This window comes from Salmo trutta, chromosome 22, assembly GCF_901001165.1.
Source record: "Salmo trutta chromosome 22, fSalTru1.1, whole genome shotgun sequence".
Lineage (NCBI taxonomy): Eukaryota > Metazoa > Chordata > Actinopteri > Salmoniformes > Salmonidae > Salmo > Salmo trutta.
In genome coordinates this window covers 12,514,208-12,528,825 of record NC_042978.1, presented here as the reverse complement: position 1 = coordinate 12,528,825, position 14,618 = coordinate 12,514,208, and the positions used below count along the sequence as shown (strand labels likewise).

General features: G+C 44.3%; 1 protein-coding gene across 5 annotated transcripts in view; it reads right to left on the bottom strand.

The window, feature by feature from the left end:
* Window positions 1-14,618, bottom strand: part of LOC115158102 (cAMP-specific 3',5'-cyclic phosphodiesterase 4D) — a 166,665-nt gene that overhangs the window by 36,909 nt on the left and 115,138 nt on the right. The window contains exon 1 of one of the 5 annotated variants that reach the window (XM_029706641.1): window positions 549-2,473. The exons of the other annotated variants lie outside the window; for them this stretch is intronic. The gene's annotated coding sequence lies outside the window, so the exon portion shown is untranslated. Of the gene's footprint in view, window positions 1-548; window positions 2,474-14,618 lie in introns of those variants that run through there. 5 annotated transcript variants of the gene reach the window in all.

Here is a 14,618-nt window from a genome sequence, read left to right as displayed (position 1 = left end):
TTTTATAAACATTGTAATCCAGATAAGCAGTTTAACCTAATATGACAAATATGTGAGCTTTTGACATTTAGCGGTTTAAAAAAGGGAGTGTTTGGCCTAGTAAGTTGGTGAGGCACAGCTGGACACAAGTTGGATGTACCACTTGAGCCAATAAGATAACAGAACCCATATTGTCTCACATTAATCATTAATAAAACTGAAATGTTAAGAACTAAAGGAACTGAGAAACTTTTGGAAAGATCTCCACAGCAAAGCCAAAAGATAGGCCTTCTTTGCTTTTGTTCACCGCCAACTGACGATACTGTTCCGTACTGTGGCTGAACTCTTACCAGAACAAGCCTCTGTACCAGCCAACAAGAATCAGAGGTAAAAAAACTTCAGCTATTAAAACCGCTTCAAAAATATACAGGATGTATACATGAAGAGTGAGAGTATAGAAGTAACCGATATAACAGATACAAATAAACACACACACACACACACACGTACAGTATCACCCACCCCACCTCCCACAAACACACCCACTCACACACTTTGGCTTCACTTACTCCAGGGGGAACTGGAGGATCCTATCCTATCCAGCAGTGGTCCTGTAGTAACACACAAGCAGCCATGTATCAGATGAGCGCCACAACGGCTCCAGAATGCCACCGTCCGTTTACCCATAAACTCTGGCCGGGGTCGTGACGTCAGAGGCGCTTGTGACAGACGACTGGGAGAGGTAGATAAGCTACTGGTGGTGGGCCCTGCTCAGGCCTGTCAAGAGAGTGCTACAACCCAATGGCTACACAGCTCAATTCTCTCACATCTAGTGTGGAACCTACTTCTCGTGGTCTCACTTTCTCCCCTGCCTCTCGTGGCCTCACTTTCACCCCTGCCTCTCGTGGCCTCACTTTCACCCCCTCGTGGCCTCACTTTCTCCCCTGCCTCTCGTGGCCTCACTTTCTCCCCTGCCTCTCGTGGACTCACTTTCTCCCCTGCCTCTCGTGGCCTCACTTTCTCCCCTGTCTCTCGTGGCCTCACTTTCTCCCCTGTCTCTCGTGGCCTCACTTTCTCCCCTGCCTCTCGTGGCCTCACTTTCTCCCCTGCCTCTCGTGGCCTCACTTTCTCCCCTGTCTCTCGTGGCCTCACTTTCTCCCCTGCCTCTCGTGGCCTCACTTTCTCCCCTGGCTCTCGTGGCCTCACTTTCTCCCCTGCCTCTCGTGGACTCACTTTCTCCCCTGCCTCTCATGGACTCACTTTCTCCCCTGCCTCTCGTGGCCTCACTTTCACCCCTGCCTCTCGTGGACTCACTTTCTCCCCTGTCTCTCGTGGCCTCACTTTCTCCCCTGCCTCTCGTGGCCTCACTTTCACCCCTGCCTCTCGTGGCCTCACTTTCACCCCTGCCTCTCGTGGACTCACTTTCATCCCTGCCTCTCGTTGACTCACTTTCACCCCCTCGTGGCCTCTTGTGCTTTTAAAGAGGAAATAACACCCCTAAAATGTTGACAGTTGAAAGAAACTTCTGTGAAAATTGAAGTCCAAGCTCTTTAAAAGACTTGCATTTACCTGAAGTGCTTTTCTCTTGGTTTTGAAGTGCTCTTCTATGACAGGAACTCACCCAAACCACCACCCATCTGTATTACCATCTGCATTACCATCTGCCTTCATTTGCTATGACACAAACATTACCCATTGGGACATTGCCAGCCTGCAACTCATGACTACTTAATATGATACCATCAGCTCTGCTCAATCCCATGACCTAGGCGAGGAGGCAAGAAGGCATAAAATGAATGGTATTCCAGCATGAGCCCTTTCCCCTATCTCTACAGGTGGGTATTACAGTATGGAACTTAAGCCGGTAGGACTCTGCTTGCGTGCTGGGTATCTGTTAGCAATTAGCTAGTGCTAGTCCTCTCAAATCTCTCCGTCAGAGGAGACCAGCCCTGGCTTGACCTCTGTGGTATGACCCTTTCTTTCTCTCCCGTGTTTCATTATTGTCCTTTTAGAATGGAATCAACATGCTCTTTCCCAATGGAAAGGGAAAAATCACACTGTTGCTACCTCACAGTCCAAACAAGGTGCATAAAATCAAGAACAAACTGGATTGGCGAGAGATATTCAGCCATTCTTCGAGGAAAATGGAAGTTCATTAAAAGCTCATCAGGCAAAAGACAAGTATTTATCTGTCAAGCCCTCTCAGTGTGAATGACACAAAGCTTGACAGACTGTGATGTGATCAGTGGAAGTGAAAGCGCTGGCCATGAGAGAAAATGCTAATAGTTGTTTCTTGAATAAGGGGTATTTCCAGCGATTTCCCTGTCTTTGCAGTCTATGGGAGGAATGTTTATAATATGTTGTGTGGAAAAAAAACACTCCCTTGTAAAAGAAAATTAAGAAAGGAAAAAAATGAAGGTTGTGGCATTGGCTGCATGGAGGCATATGAGGGAAAGAAAACAGGAGCGGTAAACATTTGGTTAAAGGAGGAAGGGAGGGAGGGGTGGGGTGGAGGGAACGAGGGAGGGGTGGAGAGCCAAGGCAGGGAGGCTCTGATCTCTGCTCCCACATCAAAGGGAGAGAGAGTGTGTGTGTCCTGTCTGTAAGCAGGGACTCCCGTTTGAAGGTGGCTTGTATGTCGTGAGACTGACGTCAATCACATCTGGACGCGTCGTCATGTAAAGCCACAGACGTAAGCCGGAGAGCAGGCCAGCTGCTCATAGGCACATTTAGACACCCACTAAGATACAGCCCACACACTTCGGGGGTAGTACGAGTTGACGATGTAGTCAGACGCAAACCTTGAGGTTTGTTCAATTCAATACCCTTTCCAACTGGAAATAGGATATTTCAATGTGTTGAAATGGGCCTGAACCAAGTGCTTATGGTCTTGGCCAATCTGAAGGGGTTTCAGCTACAAGGATAGGACTTTGATGACTACATACACTATATATAGTTGAAGTCGGAAGTTTAAATACACTTAGGTTGGAGTCATTAAAACTCGTTTTTCAACCACTCCACAAATGTCTTGTTAACAAACTATAGTTTTGTTAGGACATCTACTTTTTGCATGACACAAGTCATTTTTCCAACAATTGTTTACAGACAGATTATTTCACGTATAACTCACTGTATCACAATTCCAATGGGTCAGAAGTTTACATACACTAAGTTGACTGTGCCTTTAAACAGCTTGGAAAATTCCACTAAATTATGTCACGGCTTTAGAAGCTTCTGATAGGATAATTTACATCATTTGAGTCAATTGGAGGTGTACCTGTGGATGTATTTCAAGGCCTACCTTCAAACTCAGTGCCTCTTTAATTGACATCATGGAAAAATCTAAAGAAATCAGCCAAGACCTCAAAAAAAGAATTGTAGACCTCTACAAGTCTGGTTCATCCTTGGGAGCAATTTCCAAATGCCTGAAGGTACCACGTTCATCTGTACAAACAATAGTACGCAAGTAATAACACCATGGGACCACGCAGCCGCCATACTGCTCAGGAAGGAGACACGTTCTGTCTCCTAGAGATGAACGTACTTTCGTGCGAAAAGTGCAAATCAATCCCAGAACAACAGCAAAGGACCTTGTGAAGATGCTGGAGGAAACAGGTACAAAAGTATCTATAGCCACATTAAAACGAGTCCTATATCGACATTACCTGAAAGGCCGCTCAGCAAGGAAGAAGCCACTGCTCCAAAACCGCCATAAAAAAAGCCAGACTATGATTTGCAACTGCACATGGGGACAAAAATCATACTTTTTGGAGAAATGTCCTCTGGTCTGATGAAACAAAAATAGAACTGTTTGGCCATAATGACCATCGTTATGTTTGAAGGAAAAAGGGGGATGCTTGCAAGCCGAAGAACACCATACCAATAGTGAAGCACGGGGGTGGCAGCATCATGTCGTTTGGGTGCTTTGCTGCAGGAGGGACTGGTGCACTTCACAAAATAGATGGCATCATGAGGAAGCAAAAGTATGAGGATATATTGAAGCAACATCTCAAGACATCAGTCAGGAAGTTAAAGCTTGGTCGCAAATGGGTCTTCCAAATGGACAATGACCCCAAGTATACTTCCAAAGTTGTGGCAAAATGGCTTAAGGACAACAAAGTCAAGGTATTGGAGTGGCCATCACAAAATCCTGACCTCAATCCTATAGAAAATTTGTGGGTAGAACTGAAAAAGCATGTGCGAGCAAGGAGGCCTACAAACCTGACTCAGTTACAGCAGCTCTGTCAGGAGGAATGGGCCGAAATTCACCCAAATTATTGTTGGAAGCTTGTGGAAGGCTACCCGAAACGTTTGACCCAAGTTAAACAATTTGAAGGCAATGCTACCAAATACTAATTGAGTGTATGTAAACTTCTGACCCACTGGGAATGTGATGAAAGAAATAAAAGCTGAAATAAATCATTTTCTCTACTATTATTTTGACATTTCACATTCTTAAAATAAAGTGGTAATCCTAACTGACCTAAAACAGGGAATTTTTTACTAGGATTAAATGTCAGGAATTGTGAAAAACTGAGTTTAAATGTATTTGGCTAAGGTGTATGTAAACCTCCGACTTCAACTGTATACAAGTATGTGGACACCCCTTCAAATTAATTGCAGACACACCCGTTGCTGACAGGTGTATAAAATCGAGCACACAGTCATGCAATCTCCATAGACAAACATTAGCAGTAGAATGGCCTTACTGAAAAGCTCGGTGACTTTCAACATGGCACCGTCATAGGATGCCAGCTTTCCAACAAGTCAGTTCGTCAAATTTCTGCCCTGGTCACCTGTACCTGTTGATATTGTGAAGTGAAAACGTCTAGGAGCAACAACGGCTCAGCCGCGAAGTGGTAGGCTACAGAAGCACACAGAATGGGACTGCCGAGTGCTGAAGCATGTAGCGAGTAAAAATCGTCTGTCCTCGGTTGCCACACTTGCTCCCGAATTCCAAACTGCCTCAAAGCAACGTCAGCACAAGAACTGCTCATCGGGAGCTTCATGAAATGGGTTTCCATGGCCGAGCAGCAGCACACAAGCCGAAGATCACCATGCTTAATGCCAAGCGTCGGCTGGAGTGGTTTAAAGCTCACCGCCATTGGACTCTGAAACAGTGGAAACGTGTTCCCTGGAGTGATGAATCGCGCTTCACCATCTAGCAGTCCGACGGACGTATCTGGGTTTGGCGGATGCCAGGAAAACGCTACTTTCCCAAATGCATAGTGCCAACTGTAAAGTTTAATGGAGGAGGAATAATGGTCTAGGGCTGTTTTTCATGGTTCAGGCTAGGCCCCTTAGTTTCAGTGAAGGGAAATCTTAACGCTACAGCATACAATGACATTCTAAACGATTCTGTGCTTCCAACTTTGTGGCAACAGTTTAGGGAAGGCCTTTTCCTGGTTCAGCATGACAATTCCCCCATGCACAAAGTGAGGTCCATACAGAAATGGTTTGTCAAGAGCAGTGTGGAAGAACTTGACTGGCCTGCACAGAGCCCTGACCTCAACTCCATCAAACACCTTTGGGATGAATTGGAACGCCAACTGCCAGCCAGGCCTAATCACCCAACATCAGTGCCTGACCTCACTAATGCTCTTGTGGCTGAATGAATGCAAATTCCAGCAGCAATGTTACAACATCTAGTGGAAAGCCTTCCCAGAAGAGTGGAGGCTGTTATAGCAGCAAGGGGGGACCAACTCCATATTAATGCCCATGATTTTGGAATGAGATGTTCGACGAGCAGGTGTCCACATACTTTTGGTCATGTAGTGTAAGTAGGCCTGACTCATCTTATTGATTATGTTGGGTACGGTACGTGGGGAACTGATTAGCACTAATATGGAAACTCTTAATCTAATGGCACACCATGTAAGGATGAGGTGATTGCCATTAACTTGTGCTGAATGGTTAAGGGATGATACATGGGTTAGACTGCTCAGGTCATAAACTAATTAAGCCCAATCAGAAACCTGCAGCCCTCTTCCCACAAGTTATATTGATTGAGTAAACCCCCCAACCATGTACTCAGAATAGACACACGCGCACACACACAAAACCTCCCTTCCCCCCACACACCATCCACAAACACACACCCTCTGCGTCCTGCCAGCTGAGTCTGATTAGGGCCCCAGCGGGCCAGGTCTTGATTTGGCCCTTTGCATCGACCCCCTTTGCATCTACCCCCGAGCGGCCACAATTAGGCAGGCGGGCCATGGAACATGAGCGCTCAACGGGCAGAGCAGGACTCAGAGCAGGGCTCGCCATGGAACAAACAAGCTCAGGGGAGCAGGGGTGCTCTCCTCTAACAAGACTCATATGGCTTTAATAGGTGCCTTTCAATAAGCAAGTGATTGAGCCCTGGTGTGAGGCAGGTTCCTCCACTTCCTTTTCACATTAAGACTTTGCAGCCAAGAAGAGGAAGACTGAGGCACACTGGGCATGATGTCCTCTTGTCACATGTGCCTGGTGTCTCTTAGGAAGGAAACATAAAATTGTCTGTCCCCTTTCTGTGAGAATGTTTGTTTGATGAGACCCTCAAATTTTTGGGTCCCTGAGCAAAATTGTGGGTCTTGTGAGTGGAAACTTGAATGTTGTAAGAATTTTGTACAACTTCCGGAGCACGTTTACAGTGAACATTGAGGCTGTACCATTACAGTTTTAGACAGAAGCCAATAGGCTATTGTGGCTATTTAAGCATAATGTAGGCCTACCAACAAAACCAATGGAGCAAATCACATAACATTTTCACACGGAAATAGCATTTGATTTCTATGAAATAGCCTACAATAGCCTACAGTATATGCGGTGTACAATGCAGGCCTACATTGCATGATACTTTTAGAAACGTTTTTACATAATGAAGGGCTTGACTAATGATTTTTTACTTGGTCTGTAACACCATGGGCCATATAGGTGACTGTAAATTGCATTGTATAGTGTTATATGATGCAAGAAACCACTTAAATTAAATGTATTATTATTACTACCATACAGCGAATTAGACAATGTAGGCTACCCCTCTGTCTATTGGCTTATTTGCATATTCATGCCTGTCTCAAAAAACAACACTACTGCTTTAATTAAGAATAAGCTTTTTACCTGACTGGCTTTTCAAGTAAAGCTTGAAATGTAGCCTACACGTTTTGTGTTCTTGTATGAAGCAGTAACTCTCCATTGCGGACCTATAATTATCTATAACTGGGCTAAAAACTCGCTAAGAAAAATCAACAAATGTCCACTCGCGCGGCTCTGATCTGAAAAGCGCATTCACTCGCGGGTGACTGAAAGACCGCTCGTGGGCTACACCGGCCAATAGAAATCTACTCCGTTGCGCTCTGGCTCTGCCTACAACAAAATCACAGACTCAATCTTGCAAAGTTAGATTCGTTTTGGTTTGTTGCATTGAAAAGTGGCTGTTATAATGTTGATTCGATCACAGAAAAAACGTTGATCAATATAGTGCAAACTAATGGGGCGAACTCAGTGAAGTTCAATCTCTTGCGTCTCTGCGCGGCATGGCATTTCTTCTGGGCGGCAGTCCTGGAGGTGGTGTGCGGCTGCGCATGCGCGCAGTTTAGAGAGAATATTATTGTTGGTGACAGTGTTGAGGGTTTGGGCAGAAAGTGTAGACAGAGAGGCTAGGCTGCGGTGGCTTGTGTGTGTTGTTATATTCTCAAACAAGCACATCCGCACACACAAGCATGCACACACACACACTTTCTCACAGTCCTACTTGTTTCCCTATCTGTGCCAGAGGCCCAAGTCATTGACCACAGAGGTTGAGGCGTCTGAGAGTGGGTGTGCGTTGACGTCACCAGTGGTTTCTGAGTCGTTGGAGCAAGGCTGTGCAGATAAACTAGCACAGTGGGGCCAGATAAGACCACTCCACAGGTTTTAACCCAGTCAGCATGGGACATTGTTTGCTACCAAATTAGTTCTTGTTATGCAAAACGGAACTGGTGACGTCAACGCATTCTGTCCAAACCAGTAAGCAGGTAGCTTGGATGAGCCAAATGTACTCAACAAAACAATGACTGTAGAGGTGAACAAAAGAAAACTCAATATCTTCTTGGAAATTCAGACATTTTGATGCAAGTGTTTGTCTCATCCTAAAAGCTAAGGTATTGGTTTTGACTGAGTAGAGCCTTCAGTCAAGAAGATATAGAGAGAATGGCATTGAAAGAAAGTATTCACACCCCTCGACTTTTCCCAAATTTTGTTGTGTTACAGCCTGAATTTAAAATTGATTAAATTTAGATTTTTGGTCACTGGCCTACACACAATACCCCATAAAGTCAAAGGGGAATTATGTATTCCAAAATGTGTACTAATGATTAAAAAAAATGAAAAGCTGAAATGTCTTGAGTCAATAAGTATTCAACCCCTTTGTTATGGCAAGTTCAGGAGTAAAATGTTGCTTAACAAGTCAAATAATAAGTTGCATGGACTCACGGTGTGTGCAACAATAGTGTTTAATTAACATTATTTTTGAATGACTACCTCATCTCTGTACCCCACACTTAAAATTATCTGTAAGGTCTCTCAGTCGAGCAGTACATTTCAAACACAGATTCAACCACAAAGACTAAGTAGGTTTTCCAATGCCTCGCAAAGAAGGACCACTAGTGGAAGTTGGTTAAAAAAAGTTGTTAAAAAAAGACATTGAATATCCCTTGAGCATGGTGAAGTTAATAATTATACTTTGGATGGTGTATTAATATACCCAGTCACTACAAAGATACAGGAGTCCTTCCTAACTCAGTTGCCGGAGAGGAAGGAAACCACTCAGGGATTTCATCATCAGGTCAATGGTGACTTAAAACAGTTAGAGTTTAATGACTGTGATAGGAGAAAACTGAGAATGGATCAACAACATTGTAGTTACTCCACAATACTAACCTCATTGATAGAGGGAAAAGAAGGAAGCCTGTACAGAATAAAAAATATTCCAAAACATCCATCCCATTTGTAGCACTTCCTGAGTGGCCTAGTTACAGTTTTGACTTAAATCAGCTTGAAAATCTATGGCAAGACTTGAAAATGGCTGTCTAGCAATGATCCTCTTCGGCGCCATAGTACGAAGAGGATGGCTGACGGTTTACATGCTCCTAACCAACTGTGCTATTTTGTTATTTTTTTTAACGTTGTTTGTAACTTATTTTTAACAATTACTTTGTACATAATGTTGCTGCTACCGTCTCTTAGAACAGCGATTACTCACCACGAACTGGAAGAAACGTTTTTCCTTTAATGAGTTTGACGAGAAGGATATATTGCTTTCCCAGGAACAGGCTCAAATCCCAGTCATTTGTGTGAAGAAAAGACAGAGGAAAAGGGGGCGCAGGTCGGGCTGCCTTCTGAGAATCCGTAGGCGAGCGTGTAAACTCCTACTTCCACCCATTCTACTGGTTAACATGCAATCATTGGAAAATAAAATGGATGAACCTACGATTCTGCCCCTAAAGAAGTCTCGAGGTACTGCTCGCCTGAGGTAGAGTAACTTATGATAAGCTGTAGACCACACTATCTACCAAGAGAGTTCTCTTCTGTATTATTCATAGCCATCTATTTACCACCACAAACCGAAGCTGGCACTAAGACCGCTCTCAACCAACTCTATAAGGACATAAGCAAAGAAGAAAATGCTCATCCAGAAGCGGCACTCCTAGTGGCTGGGGACTTTAATGCAGGCAAATTACATTTTTTACCAGAATATCACATGTGCAACCAGAGGGGGGGGGGGGGGGGGGGGGGGGGGGGGGGGGGGGGGGGAACTCAAGACCACCTTTACTCCACACACAGAGATGCATACAAAGCTCTCCCCAGACCTCCATTCGGAAAATCTGACCATTATTCTATCCTCCTCATTCTTCCTTACAAGCTAAAACTAAAGCAGGAAGTACCAGTGACTTGCTTAATACGGAAGTGGTCAGATGATGCGGATGCTACACTACAGGACTGTTTTGCTAACACAGACTGTAATATGTTGTAGGATTCATACAATGGCATTGAGGAGTATACCACCTCAGTCATCGGCTCCATCAATAAGTGCATCGACGACGTCGTCCCCACAGTGACTTTACGTACATATCCCAACCAGAAGCCATGGATTACAGGCAACATCCACATCGAGCTAAAGGCTAGAACTGCCGCTTTCAAGGAGCGGGACACTAATCCAGACGCTTATAAGAAATCCCGCTATGCCCTCAAACAAACCAACAAACAAGCAAAGTGTCAATACAGGATTCAGATTGAATCCTACTACACCGGCTCTGATGCTCGTCGGATGTGGCAGGGCATGAAAACTATTATGGACTACAAAGGGAAAGCCAGACGCGAGCTGCCCAGTGACGCGAGCCTACTAGACGAGCTAAATGCCTTTTATGCCCCTTTGAGGCAAGCAACACTGAATCATGCATGAGAGCACCAGCTGTTCTGGATCACTGTGTGATAACGCTCTTGGTAGCCGATCTGAGCAAGACCTTTAAACAGTTCAACATTCACAAAGCTGCGGGGCCAGACGCATTACCAGGCCGTGTACTCAAAGCATGCGCGGACCAACTGGCAAGTGTCTAAACTGACATTTTCAACCTCTCCCTGACAGAGTCTGTAATACCTACATGTTTCAAGCAGACCACCATAGTCCCTGTGCCCAAGGAAGCCAAGGTAACCTGCCTAAATAATTAGCACCCCATAGCACTCACGTCGGTAGCCATGAAGTGCTTTGAAAGGCTAGTCATGGCTCACAACAGCATCCTTCCGGATACCCTAGACCCACTCCAATTTGCATACCGCCCCCAACAGATGATGCAATCTCAATCACACTCCACACTGCCCTTTCCCACCTGGACACCTATGTGAGAATGCTGTTCATTGACTACAGCTCAGCATTCAACACCATAGTGCCCACGAAGCTCATCACTAAGCTAAGGACCCTGGGACTAAACACCTCCCTCTACAACTGGATCCTGGACTTCCTGACGGGCCTGCCCCCAGGTGGTAAGGGTAGGCAACAACACGTCTGTCATGCTGATCCTCAACACTGGGGCCCCTCAGTGGTGTGTACTTAGTCCCCTCCTGTACTCCCTGTTGACCCATGACTGCGTGGCCAAACACAACTCCAACACCATCATTAAGATTGCTGACAACATAACAGTGGTAGGCCTGATCACCGACAACGATGAGACAGCCTATAAGGAGGAGGTCAGAGAACTGGCAGTGTGGTGCCAGGACAACAACCTCTCCCTCAACGTGAGCAAGACAAAGGATCTGATAGTGAACTACAAGAAAAGGCGGGCTGAACAGGCCCCCATCAACATCGACAGGGCTGCAGTGGAGCGGGTTGAGAACTTCAAGTTCCTCGGTGTCCACATCATCGACAAACTATCATGGTCCAAACACACCAAAACAGACGTGAAGAGGGCATAACAAAACCTTTTCCCCCCTCAGGAGACTGAAAAGATTTGGCATGGGTCCCCAAATCCTCAAAAAGTTCTACAGCTGCACCATCCAGAGCATACTGACTGGTTGCATCACTGCCTGGTATGGCAACTGCTCGGCATCTGACCGTAAGGCGCTACAGAAGGTAGTGCGTACGGCCCAGGACATCACTGGGGCCAAGCTTCCTGCCATCCAGGACCTATATAATAGGCGGTGTCAGAGGAAAGCTCATAAAATTGTCAGAGACTCCAGTCACCCAAGTCATAGAATGTTTCCTCTGCTACCGCACGGCAAGCGGTACCGGAGCGCCAAGTCTAGGACCAAAAGGCTCCTTAACAGCTTCTACCCCCAAGCCATAAGACTGCTGAACAATTAATCAAATGGCCACCCGGACTATTTACATTGAACCCCCCCCCCTCCATTTGTTTTGTACGCTGCTGCTACTCTGTTTATTATCTATGCAGTGTCACTTCACTCCTACCTACATGTACAATTTACCTCAACTAACCTGTACCCCCTGTATATAGCCTTCTTGTTGTTATTTTATTATGTTACTTTTTACTTTAGTTTATTTGGTAAATATTTTCTTAACTCTTATTGAACTGCACTGTTGGTTAATGGCTTGTAAGTAAGCATTTCAAGGTAAGGTCTACACTTGTTGTATTCGATGCATGTGACAAATAGTTTGATTTGATCTGATCAATAAGCAGCTTGACAGAGCTTGAAGAAATGTAAAAAGAATAATGTGCAAATATTGTACAATCCAGGTGTGCAAAGCTCTTAGACACTGACACAGAAAGACTCACAGATGTAATCGCTGCCAAAGGTGATTCTAACATGTATTAAATCAGGGGGTTGAATACTTATGTAATCAAGATATATTAGTGTTTTATTTTTCATACATTTTGTTCAAATGTTAGAATTTTTCTTCCACTTTTGAGTATTTTGTGTAGATTGTTGACAAAAATAACAAATACATTTTTATCCCACTTTCTAACACAACAAAATGCGAAGAAAATAGCTGGAGACAAATGTGAAACCAGTCATATGGCAGCAAACTGAAGAATATCAACATATCAACTTTCCCACAGTAAAGTTTATGAAATCTGTGCATTATGCATAATTTAAATTGTAGACTTTTAACTTGCAGGGATGGGCACTGTCAAATGTCTTAATTATAGGCTACCCCGGCTTTCTCGGTTTCCTATTTCTATCAGTTAAATATTATTTACTGTTAGTTCCCTTCAGCATACATTATCATTACATTTAATTACATTGTTTTGTTTACCTTCAATTGCTTCCTTTGTAAACAGCGTCGCGGCCATGTGGTTGTTGCTGAGGATCATTAGTAACAGTTGATAAAAAAAATACATTTAGGCTAATTAAATCATTATGGAGCGAAGTGCAGACCAAGCAGTAACAGTTTGAACGCGACACATGGTGCAATACTTGGTTGTGTCATCACACAGTGCCATGGTTAGTGCAGGCAACAGACGAGGGTATAATCTACTATTGTACACTATTCTCCCTATTATAATTATATAATATATAATAATTATACAGTACACTAATGTACACCCATTACACACCTTCATAAGGTAAGTCTGAATACCAACTACTGAGAAGTGCGCAGGAAAGGTGTGCATTTGAAAGGCATAATTTCCTACGTCAGACTCGGGCCCAAAGTTTAAAACATGTTTTTTGAAATGTTTGCAAATGTATTGAAAAATAAATACAGAAATATCTTATTTACATAAGTATTCACATCGCTGTAGAAGCACCTTTCGTGGTGATTACAGCTTTGAGTCTTCTTGGGAATGTCTGTATCAGCTTTGCACATCTGGATTCTGAGATTTTCTCCTATTCTTCCTTGCAGATTTTCTCAAGCTATGTTACAATACATGGGGAGCGGTCGAATGAACAACAATCTTCAAGTCTATCAACAGATTTCCAATGGGATTCAAGTCTGGTCTTTGGCTGGGCCACTCAAGGACTTTCACATTCTTGTTCTGATGCTATCCCCAGCATTGCTTTGGCTGTATGCTGGGGGTCATTGTCCTGTTGGAACATAAATCTTCACCCCAGTTTAAAGTCGTTTGCACCATAGATGCAGGTTCTCATCAAGGATTTGCCTGTATTTGGCTCCATTCATTGTTCCCTCTATCCTTACCAAGTCTCCCAGTCCTTGCCGTTGAAAAGCACCCCCATAGCATGATGCTGCCACCACCATGCTTTATGGTAGGGATGGTGTTAGACAGGTGATGAGCTGTGCCTGGTTTTCTCCAGACATAGAGCTTTGTGTTCAGTTCAATTTTGTCTTTCACGTCTTTTTGCAAACTCCAGGCGTGCTGTCGTGCCTTTTTCTCAGGATTGGCTTCCGTCTGTCCTCTCTCCCATAAAGCCCAGATTGGTGAAGTGCTGTAGAGACTGTTGTCCTTCTGCCAGGTTCTTCCATCTCAGCCAAGGAACTCTGTAGTTCTGTCATAGTGGTCATTGGGTTCTCGGTCACCTCTCTGACCAAGGTCCTTCTTGCCAGGTGCTCAGTTTGGTCAGATGGCCAGCTCTAGGCAGAGTCTGAGAAGTTCCATATTTCTTATATTTCCCAATGGAGACCACTGTGCTCTTGGAAACGTTCAACACTCTAGAAATGGTTTTATACCTTGCTCCAGATATATGCATCATTACATTATAACGAAGAGATCTACAAACAGATCCTTCAACTTCATGGTATAGTTTATGCTCTGACATGGATTGTCAACTGTGGGACCTTATATCGACAGGTGTGTTTCTTTCTAAATCTTGTCCAAGCAATTGAAGTGGCCACAGGTGGACACCAATCAAGTTATGGTGACATCTCAAGGATGATCAAAAGAAATTGGGGTGTGAACACTTACCTACCAGGCAAAAGTTTTAGAACACCTACTCATTCAAGGGTTTTTCTTTATTTTGACTATTTTCTAGTAAAAATACGCCATCCCATCTGGTTTGGGCTTAGTGGGACTATCATTTGTTTTTCAGCAGGACAATGACCCAACACACCTCCAGGCTGTGTAAGGCCTATTTTACCAAGAAGGAGAGTGATGGAGTGCTGCATCAGATGACCTGGCCTCCACAATCCCCGACCTCAACCCAATTGAGATGGTTTGGGATGAGTTGGACAGCAGAGTGAAGGAAAAGCAGCCAAACAATACTCA